Source organism: Orcinus orca, chromosome 8, assembly GCF_937001465.1.
Source record: "Orcinus orca chromosome 8, mOrcOrc1.1, whole genome shotgun sequence".
Taxonomy (NCBI): domain Eukaryota; kingdom Metazoa; phylum Chordata; class Mammalia; order Artiodactyla; family Delphinidae; genus Orcinus; species Orcinus orca.
The window spans coordinates 22401577-22413877 of NC_064566.1; the positions used below are offsets into that span (position 1 = coordinate 22401577).

The following is a 12301-nucleotide window of genomic DNA, read 5'->3' on the forward strand; positions in this document are numbered from 1 at the left end:
GACCGACCGTGATATCTGCAATTACATCGCTGACATGGAACATACATAAATCCCTGGGGGGTGACAGAGCGGTCAAAAGCTACTGTCTGGCAGCCAACAAGAGTTTTCAGTGTGGGGAAATGTGCTCTAGATTAACATGTGCGATTTATTAAAAAATTAGCTTCACTCTCCCGTTGCAGAAACAGGATGGAGTGCTTTTTCGTAAGAAAAGGAGATGAAGGGAAAGGGCACTTCTTCCTATGTCATGGGGCCAAGTGTAAACAGCACTGGATAGAGAGTCAGAAGCCTGAAGGGGCTCTTGGGATATGATCATTTCAGGGAGGTCATGGGTTCGATTCAAGTTCATGCAACCACCACATGTTAGAAGGTCCGCTGTGTGCCAGGATCTAAGTAGAGGAAGCCATATGGGGCAAAGAAGAATAAAGTATCTGCCCCCAAGGGGCTCAGGGGCTCGCAGGAAATACTCAGAAGTAATGTTATAAATGCAAGTCGACACTGAGGGCTGTAACTGAAGATGGACAGTTGAGACAAGATTGACGCACAAAGGTTAAATCACCTTCTCCAGTTACAAAGTAAAGTTAATGAAAGGTCAACCGAAAATACATGCTCTCCATTTTCTTGTGTTTCTCTAAAGAATATGGGCGCTGGACACTGGAAAGGAAATTTGGGGAAGGAAAAGCAAGCTTTCAAAGGTAAAGCTCAATGAGTATCCTTTTTTTTTTTCATCTGTGACAGAAAAGGATGGGACAGAATATCGCATTTTAATAAATAGCTAGTGAGTATCCACTACCCAGGATGCAAAGAGGAGCCAGATGTTGTCCTACCAGTGATAAAGAAAAGAGAAAAGAGGAAGAGTAATTTGGTCACGATGAAAGAAAAACACAGGAAGGCCTAAAGCTGAGATGGCAAACTCAGTGCCTACAGGGGCCAAGGCAGAAAACACAACCACGCTTAGAAGGCCAGGTGGGGACCATACCAAACTAAAGAGAACATTCAGTCTTCTTTTTGTATTTTTAAAGAAAAACTGGAAACCTGTGTTTATATGTCAAATCTCCCAATTTTTAAATACTGGAAAAAATAATCTTTTTTTTTTTCAAAACACGACTCAAACCAAACAAGACATTTCTGATGCCAAAGTTTGGCTCCCGGGCTGCCAGTTTTCGACTGCAGAAAAACACGCACAGCTCCTAACTACCAGCGCTGGAGGAATAATGAGGGAAAAGTGTGGAGGTCACTTAGGCAGACCTCTGGGAAGATGAATCCAGTCCTGGGAAAAATAAATAAAGTAATTGAACAAATAAAATGAAACTCCAGGGGCCTGTGGTATAACACTCACCACTGACATCTGCACAGCACTTTATACAGTCAGCCTTACATATCTGCGGGTTCTGAGCCCTCGGGTACAGAGGGCCGAACGTAAAGAACTTGAGCATCCTTGGATTTCGGTACAGGGAAGCGGGGAGAGGTCCTGGAACCAGTGCCCTGAAGATACTGAGGGATGACTGTAGTTTCTAAAGCTCATTTTCATGTCATCTCAGTTGATCTTCCCAACAACCCTCCGAAGTAGGCATCATTATGACCTCTATTTTAGAAGTGAAGAGTTTCTGCTTGGGAGGCCAGAGGAGCAACTGGTCCCACAGCTATGGAAGGATAATAGCACCACGACTCAAGTCTGGGACTAGTACTTTTCCAGAATTTCAGAGAAGAACTCCAGACTATTGTATTTTCTAGACATCTTCCAGGGGATTCTGAGGTACAGCCAGGATTGATAACACTGTTCTAGGGAGAACCAATGTTCTCAACCAGGGGTGATTTTGCCCTCCTCTCCTCCTGCAGGAGACATTCAGCAACGTCTGGAGGTATTTTTTGGCTGCCATACTGGGGAGGTGTGAAGGGTACTACAGGCATCTAGCAGGTAGAGGTCAGGGATGCTGTTAAACTTCCTACAATGCACAGGACGGCTTCCCACAACAAAGAATTGTTCAGCCCCAAGTGTCAATAGGGCCAAGGTTGAGAGACCCTGGTCCAGACTCTAGTGCCTGGCTACATAACCAGCAACCTGAGAATCAGCGGAGTCAGCATCACCTGGGAGCTTGTTAGTCATTCAGGCCCCAACCCAGAGCCACTGAATCAGGTTCTGTGGCTTAACAAGGTCCCCAACCGGGTAGGCACTTGGAGAAGCACTGCTCTAAACCACACTTCCTTGGCCATCACAGAATTTTAGAATAGGAAGGAACCTTCACGGGAGACCAATCTCGTTATTTTGTAGAGAGGAACACTGAGCAACTGGCCCAGGGTCAGACAGCTTGCCCACAGCAGAGTCAGGATCAGATTCCAGATCTCAAATCCCCGACCTGTGTTGTCTCCAAGATGCCAGTTAGGATCAATGCGTGCCCTCTCTGAACACCTCTCCCCTCTGCAAAGTTGATTCCAACCTTTGGGGGTGTCTTGGGGGCTTTTCTGAAGCCTGAAAGGAATCGATTATCCTGTTGGTCCAGTTTTTTTTTTTTTAATTATCTTAGAACGCTGCAAAGGATTACCATGTTCACCCACTACTTTTGCATCCAGATATTTTATGAAAGTGGCCATACAGCTGCACAGTGATGGACTCCAGCGGCCAGCAAGCTGTAGTGCAGTTCTCCAAAATGACAGTAGCAGCTGACGTGCTCTCCCCCAAAGACATCCGGGGAATGATGCTGAACCCGTTCCAGAGGAGTATTCAGAGTTCAACAGCAAGCGTAAAAGGGTTTACACGGAGGATTTACGCAGCTGAGGTCACGAGCAGGTTGTAACAGGGTTTGAGGCAGCTTAGTTCAGAATAATACAGACACACATCAGAGGCCTTGCTGGATTTATGCCCCCAGTCCTTGGGAAGAAGAGGAAAACAAATTCCTTCACGCATTCTCCCAGGCTCAGCTTAAATGGACATATACTCTAGGTCCTGAATGGCCAAGGGAGCCCCTAAGTGTCCCCTTAATCCTAGTATTTGCTAGAAACCTAACCTCTGTCACAGAGGCCTTCAACAAAACACAGAACTTGGCCTGTGTCCAAAAGAACCAGCAAAGTTGAAGGAAGTTCTGTAAGAAATGAGAGAAGCAAGAAACTGGAGGTGTTGCTGGTGTTTGGTGATCAGCTAAAGTGAAACCAGAACACTGATGAGTGCCTGAGAGAAATCTCACATTTACACCCTAAAATTGAGGTGAGGGAAAGAGTGTGAAAGCTTAGAGGTAAATACACGCTTTTTGTAACATATGATTATATGCAAAATAAATTGTACCAATAATTATGAGAGGCTGTTTGGGCAGTGGCAGGGGTAGATGTCGACCTGGATTTTCCATAGGCCATGGTCAAGAGGGAGAGAGATCTCTCCAGAACCCTTCTGGGCACAGTTCACCATAAGCACAGCAGGGCTGGGAAGAGGGAGAGGCGAGTGAGGCATCTCTCTCAGGGCCACGCTCTTGATGCCGCACTTGCCTCACCTTAGTCCCAGCCCCAAAGCACACACACCACCCACTTTGATAAAGAACGTTCATATTTTTGACTCAAAGCTTCCACACAGAGTAAAGGTGGCTGGTTTTCATTCTAAGCCTAACTTTTTACTACAGAGAAAAATACACGAGCCATACTCCACCCTGAAAGCCTAACATAGGTGTCTCTACATTTCTGACAAAGAACTCGGTTAACTGACTCGCTCTCCAGCCAGCCAGGGCCGGCTGAACCTGGCTATGAGCTTCTGCTTTTTAACCAAGCCAGTATATAATAATATCATTTATTATCCTGTTACAGAAATGTAATCTTTTTTAAAGGGAGGAGGCAGAGAATGTCCTCCACACATTTGAAGAATATATAAAAAGCCCCCAAACTTCCAGAATATGTTAAGGCTGCAACTATCAGAAGGCCAAAAAAAAAAGAGAAAGAAAGAAAAAAGTCAGCTTAAATTTAATAGACCGTTTAAATTCCTAGTTGATGGTAATTAGAGAGCAAGTAGTATTTCTTTAAACGGCTGCTAGACAGAGCTTAATCCAATTTAGATAATCACTAACCTTCGCTCTATTTTTTCTTCCTCTTTCTCTCTCTCGCCTCTAAATGAAATCCAAGGATTGATCTACAAAGGCCATAAACTGGCAAAACGTAAGAAAAGAATAAAGAGAGAGATTGGGCGACTGTTACCTCAAAGAGCCGAGTCCAATTAAAATGGAAACAGGTCTCACGGACTCCCTAATTTATATCGACTATAACCTGGGGTTTCTAACAAGGCCTCTTCACAACAGAAGCCATGCCAAGGGAGGTGGCAGTACTTCCTCCCCCATTTTCCCCTCTCAGCACCTTGTCGGGCCGAGCAATGTGACAGCCATCCCCAGCCAGACCAATGCCAGTAATTCTTAAATTCACAATACCTTCTGGGCCTCTCTCCTTCTTCCATGGGATAACTACTGTCAGAATTATCCAGACTGTCCCTTTAGTTCCTCCATTGTTCACCCAACTCCTGTGCCCTCATTTGAGTGCTACCACACTGCTCTGATCCAGAAACTTCCAGAAACTTCCATGTGAACAAGTAGGACCTTCTTGAATACTTGGGACCCTGGGTTCTTCAGGGAAGGCCTTCAAGGGTAGATATCAAAATGAACTAGAAAGAACAAGGGGCTTTAGTTAATAGCTGTGTGACATCAGGAAAGTAATTAACCTCTCTGAGCCTTCATTTTCACATCTTAAAATAGAGAAAAGAATAGCTACCTGCACAGTTGTTGGGAGGTTCAAATAACATTACCATGGCTGGACCTGGCTCACAGTTATTGCCCAGTAAATAAGTTGGCTCGTTTAACTGTACAAGTTTCAAGGTAAACCTTGCCTTGGATCTTCAGCCCCTGACAAAAGCGTAAGTAACTCAAGTTCACCTCTGATGCCCCATTATTGCTTTGTATCATCTATGCTCCCAACCTCCTTCTTAGCTCCAAAGGGGAATCTTCCCTTGTAAAACAGTACCTTCTGCTTAACAGGGTACCACTGTCTCTGTTCCAAAATTACTAACCTCATACCCCACACAAAGCCCACAAAATACTTCATTCCCAACTTTCAGCAACTGAAATATTAATTCCCACTGACTTGTTCACAAATGATACTTTCTATAAGCATTGCTTTTAGCAAGCATTTACATTTTGCACATACAGAGGCAACTCTAGGGTATAAACTTTCAATGATGAACGCTAAACACAGTAGGGATCTTTCATAGGACCTCACACTCTATTTCTCAAATCAATTCTGTATTGGTCTAGCTCTGCAAAAAAAGATGAACATGAAAAAGGCTACAATTCAAGAAAGATTTCAGTATATTTTACCTTGTACAAGGGCAATACAAAAGGAATGACCACAGCGGATTACACACATGCACACCTACAAATCCCCTAAGATAGAGAAATCATTAAGAAATCCACAAAGCCCTTACTAATTTCAATTTTCTGCAGATGAATGGTCTAAATGTTGCACATACATTGTCGATGAACGAATTGAAGATTCTGACATTAGCTCTGGATTTCCAGCATGAAATTTTCAGATAGCAGAGTGATAGTTTTCTAAAGACAAGACTGGGATTATTTTTTTCAGTTATTGAGCCACTCTGTGATATTATGTGACATTTAAAGAAAAAAGCCACCAAGTTAATCAACTATAAGATGATCGAATTAACAACTGAGGCCCTGAAAGGAAAGACATCTCCAGAACAGGCTGGCACTACAAGGCTGCAGTAACAGATCCGGAACCCATTCTCAGCTCCACCCCTGCGTGTGTTGCTTTGGACAAATTACTTAAGTTCTCTAAGCCTCAGTGGGCTTATCTATGTAATGCAGATATGATAGTACCTATTTCATCATTGTTTTGGTGCAGATTATATAATATTATCAGAGTCTGTTAGTGCAAAGTTTAAGACATATTAAGGCCACAATAGGCGCTTGCCCCCTTTTTTAAAATAAAGGGAACATTTTTGTAATGTTCAAACACAGACCATTACTGAAATTTCACCCATTGAAATAAATACACACCCATGACCCTCTGGATCTGAAAGAAACGAGGTCTCCTCGAGAAGTAATTTTGTCTATAAACTAAGCCCTTGAGAAAGAACCCAGTCAAACAAGCCTATTTCTAACGCCTTTCTTTTTTACACCACTAATGGTTCTGGCTGTCAGAAGCTTCAGTAAAACACTGAAAGGACAATGGTTGGAGCTGAAAAAACCAAAGACAACTTTGAGGACTGACCAAGCATTGTTTCCCTTATCTGCTACATTCTACAAAAACACTCTGAACAGCACCCTTGGTCAGATTCTTGGGCTGAATGCAACCAGAGAAGATGGGCCAGCCAGGTTCCACAGAGAGGAGGGCTGCACTTTCCTCAGTCTACTAGGAACCTCATCAGGGGCTAAATTTAAAATGTGGCTAAATTAGTTTCTGCAAGTTCCACCTCTCCTCCTGACCCGCTTGCTGCTTCATGTTGTCAGTAACAGCGCCTTCCAGCCAGAGAGCAATTTACCAGGGCGCAGCACCGTGAAATATTGCACCATGTAGGCCAGTGAAATGTCATGACTGCACCCACGATGGTCACTAAAGGGCAGTCTCTGAGGCTTGATCAGCGAGCACCCTTTGATGGGGGAGGGGCAGGGGATGGAGACAATCTGGAGTTGGCGTCCTTGACTGCTTTGGTCCTTTGCAATGGGTCATTTGGATTTGCACGTACCGTCTGGGCAACAGGTCCAGAACTCTGCCCCAGCAAGGATGCCAGCAGACTCCGGCCCAGAACTATTTCCAAGCGAGTCTCTGGAGCAGACCTGCCGCTGAGCCGCCTCGCGTGAGCCTTCCGTCCTGTGGGGCGCATCGCAGTAATTGAAACCTTGCACTCCGCAGACTGTAGTGCGTCTATAAATACTCACCGCCTTACTGCTGACAAACAAAACGCGGGCTCCCGGCACCGCGGGGGAAGAGGCGGTGGCATGTGACCAAAGGCAGGTGGGTAGAACAAGGGGAAAACCCTGTTGCCAACCACAGGGGCACCCCACAGCCGATTCCTGAAGCACGGTTTGCAAGTAACACAACCTGGTCTGCCCTCGGACGGCCGCCCCTCAGAAAAGGGGCGGAAGGCTGGGGACAAGAGGGTGCGGGCTGCAGGGGCGGAGGCTCCAGGGCGCCCCCTGTGCGCGCAAGGAGCTCTGCGCGCGCGCGCACAGTAGGCGCACAGGGGAAAGCCTCCCCAAAGGGAGGTCTGGCGGGAAAGGTGAAGCAGAAAGGGAATGCCGCCGGCGAGGAGAGCCGCCCACCCCGCCGGGTCTCCGCAAGCTGCGCCCGGGCCCGCCCCAGTAGGCAGAGCGCGCACGTCCAGCGGTGCTCGGGACAAAGCGGCTCACTTCTCTGGCCTCCCCTCCCACGCCTCTCTCCGGAAAAGGGGGAAATGGCAGGAAAAGATGGGGTGTTTCGGGGCGCTGAATCGCCCGCGCCCGAGTAGGGGCAGCTCTTTAGATCTGCCCCTCAGGCCAAAGAGGAGAACGAGAAAGACCGACAAGCAAACTTTCTTTTTCGATCTCCTGGCACAGCCTGGGTCCCAGGATCGGCGGCGTCCCGCGTTCCACCCCACAGCGATCCCTCGCCCACCCTAAGGTGTGGACGCTGGGCGCGTTTCCCGCCCCCCCCGCGCCCCCCACGGTGGTCTCGAGCCCCTTCCTCTGTACCCGCCTGCAGCGTCCAATCGGAGGATCCTTAACCACGCGGGGGCCCCCACCCGGTTGCCCCCAAATGTAACGCTTTCCCCAAGGCCCCTCCCCGTGCCCCGCCGGATTGTGCCCGGTGTGCCCGGCGATTTTGTTCTCGATCCCGTGCCACTGCTGAGCCTGACTCCAGCCCCTCCCGAGTCACCTCGAGTCACGCACACCCTCAGCTCGCCTCCGCCCCAGGCTCCGCGCGCCCAGGGAAAAGTTTCCGGTCTTCCCGAGAAAGTTTTCTCACCCGAGAGCAGTGAGCGACCTGGATGGCTCTCGCCGCCGCGCTCTGCTCAGCCTCCTTCTCTCCCTCCTCTCCCGGCTCTGCCCTCCGCGGGGTCCGGTCCAGACTCAAGTCCTCTCCCGCGCGAGTCCACAAACGCGGCGGCAGCGGAGCTCCCGGAGCCGAGCTGGTGACACGTTTCCCTCCTCTCTCATCTTACGACCTCCTCCTCCCCCCTCCTTCCTCCTCCTCCCACTTTTCCTGTCCTGTGCTCATCGCTTCAGTTTCTCTCCAACAGCCCCCATCCCAGCCCCACCTCACCCCCTCCCACTTCTCCTCCCCAGCAGCAACCCTCACCTTGCTAGGGAGGGGGGCAGGGGAAAGGGGGCGCCTGCGCTTAGATCCAGTTCAACAATTTCAGGAAATCCAGCGCTTTAACTTGAAAAGCTGGGGAGGATGCAACAGGTCATGGGAGCTTGGCTCTGCGTTCCCGTCGCACAAGACGAGACCCCCCACCTACCTCCACCCCTACGAAGAGAAACTCTACCGAGAAGCCAAGGGGGTGATCCAGGGCGCACTAGAGGACTAAAGCCTGGGGCTTTTGTCGTTGCTTTAAGGAGCAGTCCTGAGGCTGATTCCAGGAGAAGTTGTTTTAAGTGCATCAATGAAAATATAATTCCAGTGAAGTCTCTCACTTAGATTTGCAAAACTCTCTTAAAATTCCCCAATTCTCTTTCCAACGGAAGGTTTAGTGAACTGGAGGGTCCTTCAGAGTTTGAAACAGCAGAAAACCAACCAATCCCCAAATTAAAAACAATGAAAAATTATTCTCAAACCTTTTTTTATTTTTGCAGGTGTTAAGAATTTGATGCAGCTGTTTTCAGGACTTACTGGCTTGCATAATTTCACCCTATGGCTGAGCAGGAAATACTTTACAAATGCTGCCCGTTCACACATCACACTTAGGCTTGGAAACCACAGTGACATTTGCTGAAAAAAGATGTCTTTTTATGTCAAAACTGAGAAAAAAAAATTCGTGTTTATTTTGATCACTGTGACCTTACAAAACCGATGTAAGGGTGGCTGGTCAGAGTGTGCCCAAGGAGGGTTTCGTGAAGCTCTGGGTGCCCCCCTCCCTTGTCCAGTGATATCAGATAAAGCTAAAGTATTCTCAACAAACCCCAGGATGATAAAGAGACTTTAAACCTCATGCCAAGAATCAGAGACAATGAAAGGCACTGGACAAAGCACGTGCCTGGGAAAGAAACGCTTGAGAGGGCAGTGGTCAACGAGGAGACTTGGGAGATGCGCTGAAAAGCAGCTGTGTTGAGCATTTGAGAGCCAAAGCCTAGAGCCAAAGCCTGGAGCCAGAAGGTCGGGGTTAGTCGACCACCATCTCTTACAAGTTGCATGATATTAGCCAACTTACTTAACCGCTACCCCTTAGTGTGCTCCTATGAAAATGGGGATAAAAGTAGTAGCTAGCTCAGGGTTGTTATGAGGATTTAATGAATTTCATACAGAGAAAGTGCTTAGAATCTCTGCTGGGATTCAACAGATACTAAGCTATTATTATTACTATTATTATCCTGCAGGTCTGGGAAGTGGAAAGGGAGTCGTTCAATGAGGCCTACCCTATTCAGTCTATTTAAAATTGTAGCTCACTCTTCCCTCCCAATCCCCTTCATTCAACTCTACTCTTTCTTTTTTCCATTGTATCTATCACCTTGTAACATTTTATGTGATTTACTTTTTAAAGACATTTATTGTCTCTCCCACCACCTCTTGTTTCTGCGCTAGAACATCAGCTCTACAAGAACGTGGATTTGCTCTGATACTACTCGAGATCCTAGGAGAGTTCCTGGCATATAGTATCTCCCCAGTAAATATCGTATGAAAGAATACGTGAATAGATTTCCTTTAGCAAATTTATGCTATGCTGACTGCATGTGGTGGGTTGGGCTCTGTGCAATAAAAAAAAACTTAATCACCAGGCTATCCGAGGATAAAAGTGGCTCCCTTTACACTCCCTGTAAAGAGAAGTATTCACAATATAGGCGATGCCGGCTCGGTGGGGACGCCATAAAAGAATATTCAAAGATTGGAAGGGAGGTTTAAAGAGGTTAAACTCTCTTCTAACCCTAAGGGTTTTGCGAATTTTGTGAACAGAATTTTCTTAAAATAAGAAGGAGCCAACATTTTGGTGCAAATCAGAGCTTTGCTCTAAGGACCATTAATACCAATATATTATACTTGTCACCACCCGCATTTTTACCGAAATTCTAACTAAATATCAGTGGAACATTGCTTTTTCTTATTAAGAAATAGAATTTTGTTAGAAGAAACCAATACAGATCATGCTACTTAAATATTCATTTATGGAGGAGGAAATTCTAGTTCTTTGTTAGATATATCAGTCACACAGCTTACCATGGCTACAGCCTCTGAAATGGAAGTTGGCCCAATCAAGGCTCCTGCTGAAAGGGTAGGCCTTAGGCAGCGCCAGTGGTCACTGACCCCAGTGCAGCCAAACTCTGTGATAAACTCCTCTGAGAAACTCTGGCCTGAAAAGGTACATTGGGCCAATCAGATTCCATTTCAGGAATGTGAAAACACACACACACACACACACACACACACACGCACACACACACGTACCTAGTATCCAGAACAAAAGCTGAAAGGTCATGACTTTATCTGAACTCTAGTTTCTAAAAACTGTCTGTAGACCAACTAGATATATATTAGATGTATACTGTTTGAACCCCATGGTGTCAACATTTTCTAAATTACTTGCCAACACGTAAAAAGCAGCAAACTTCATGCAAAAATGTGGATTTTCAGCTTGCCTGGAAAAATCTGGATGACCTGGCATTGTCCATGGTGCAGGCCCGCACAGCCACAATTAGCTGGTGCCACAGTGCTTCTTTCCTGTTAAACAGGGCATGCACTTTCCAGTTTGCCACAAGCCCAGCCACTCCCTACTCTCTACTTCTCTTGTTCCCAGCCTGCTTCACCCACTTCCCTGCCACCCAGATGCAGCTAGAAAAGGGATGCTGGCATATAGTTGGAGGGGCAGGGGTGGGGGAGGGGGGCAGAGGTCTGAGTCAGCAGACATTATGTAAGAGGATGGCATTGGTTCAAACCATTTTTCTCCCAGCAAGAGAACGCCTTTATAAACAAACTTTGCATGGAATTGCAGAATTTGAATACTACTGAGGTGAAGGAAGCTATGGGGTAGGTAGGGAGGCAAGTGGGCGCGGGGAGCAGCAGAGGCCCCCACTAGGGCTGCCTTGGGATCAAAGCCACCATCCAATTCTTGCTCTTCCAGAGGTCTGTTGTTCCTGCTTTTCCTTTGTTCCCATGACAATGCCTACCCCTCCCAATCCATTACTCATTTCTACCCCCCCAAGCCTAATCAGACCAAGTTTAGGAAGGGTTAGATGACTTGTCTAAAATTATACACAAACAAGGAAGGACAAAGCAGGGACCCTTAATGCCAATTCAGGACTCTTGTTGTATACTATACTCCCTCTTGGTCTCATTAACTGCTTTCCTCTCTAAATAATAATTAAAATTACTTCAATTTGCAGAAGCATAGCATGTAGTAGCTTAAGGGTCTGGTATATAATAGGTATGAAATAAATATCTGCTGAATTTAGGTGTTTAAGCTCTGATCTCCAGTTCAGACCTCCTTCCATGACACCTCAAGGTCTCATATCGTATCATAAAAGTATTCCAATGAAGAAAAAAATCATCAAATCATTCCATAAGTTTTCTCCTCTTTATAGATAGAAAGCTGGAGGCCCAGAAAATCCAAGATCCTTTGCTAATGGCTGGTACAGAGCTTGCGAGGAGCACAGGTAGGTGCCCAGGCATATGCAGTTTCGAACACATAGTTTTTCAGGTCCTTGGAGCTCTGGTCATAAAATAAGTTAATGTAGTTACTCATGATAAATGCCAATCTAGATACAGAACTTGCATAAGCCCTCAATATATGTCCACAGCACTGCACCATCCATAAAAACATGACCATTTGAAAAATAAGCTCAGCATCTGATCTAACACCGGGGTATAAAATCAGTGACCTTTGGCCTAGCAGGAGGACTTAACACACCAATGAAAACCCTTGCTCTCCTTCTGCCCTCTCTTTAACTTCCACAGTAAGAAAAACTGAGAACCTTGAAGTTTGTTTTCGGGAAGAATTTTGGATAATACAAAAAACAATTGTTTTCGTTTGCTTCATTCTTTGTTTGATAGCAATGGGCTGTTTCTGGTGTGTTGGGTTTTTTTCTATCAATTTTATCTTTTAGTGTTGGGAAGTGCCTCTCCATTCTAAAGG

At 46.3% G+C, this 12301-nt stretch overlaps 1 protein-coding gene across 7 annotated transcripts in view; it reads right to left on the bottom strand.

Moving 5' to 3' along the window:
- The window catches only part of PRR5L (proline rich 5 like), a 73741-nt gene extending 65559 nt beyond the window's left edge, over positions 1–8182 (bottom strand). For 2 of the 7 annotated variants that reach the window (XM_033410839.2, XM_033410834.2), the window contains exons 1-3: positions 7984–8182; positions 6725–6849; positions 4398–4627 (exon numbers count right to left, since the gene is read on the bottom strand). The gene's annotated coding sequence lies outside the window, so the exon portion shown is untranslated. Of the gene's footprint in view, positions 1–4397; positions 4628–6724; positions 6850–6917; positions 7561–7983 lie in introns of those variants that run through there. The other 5 variants (XM_033410822.2, XM_033410828.2, XM_049712961.1 and 2 more) reach the window with 5 other exon arrangements.
- Between the last annotated feature and the right edge of the window lie 4119 nt (positions 8183–12301).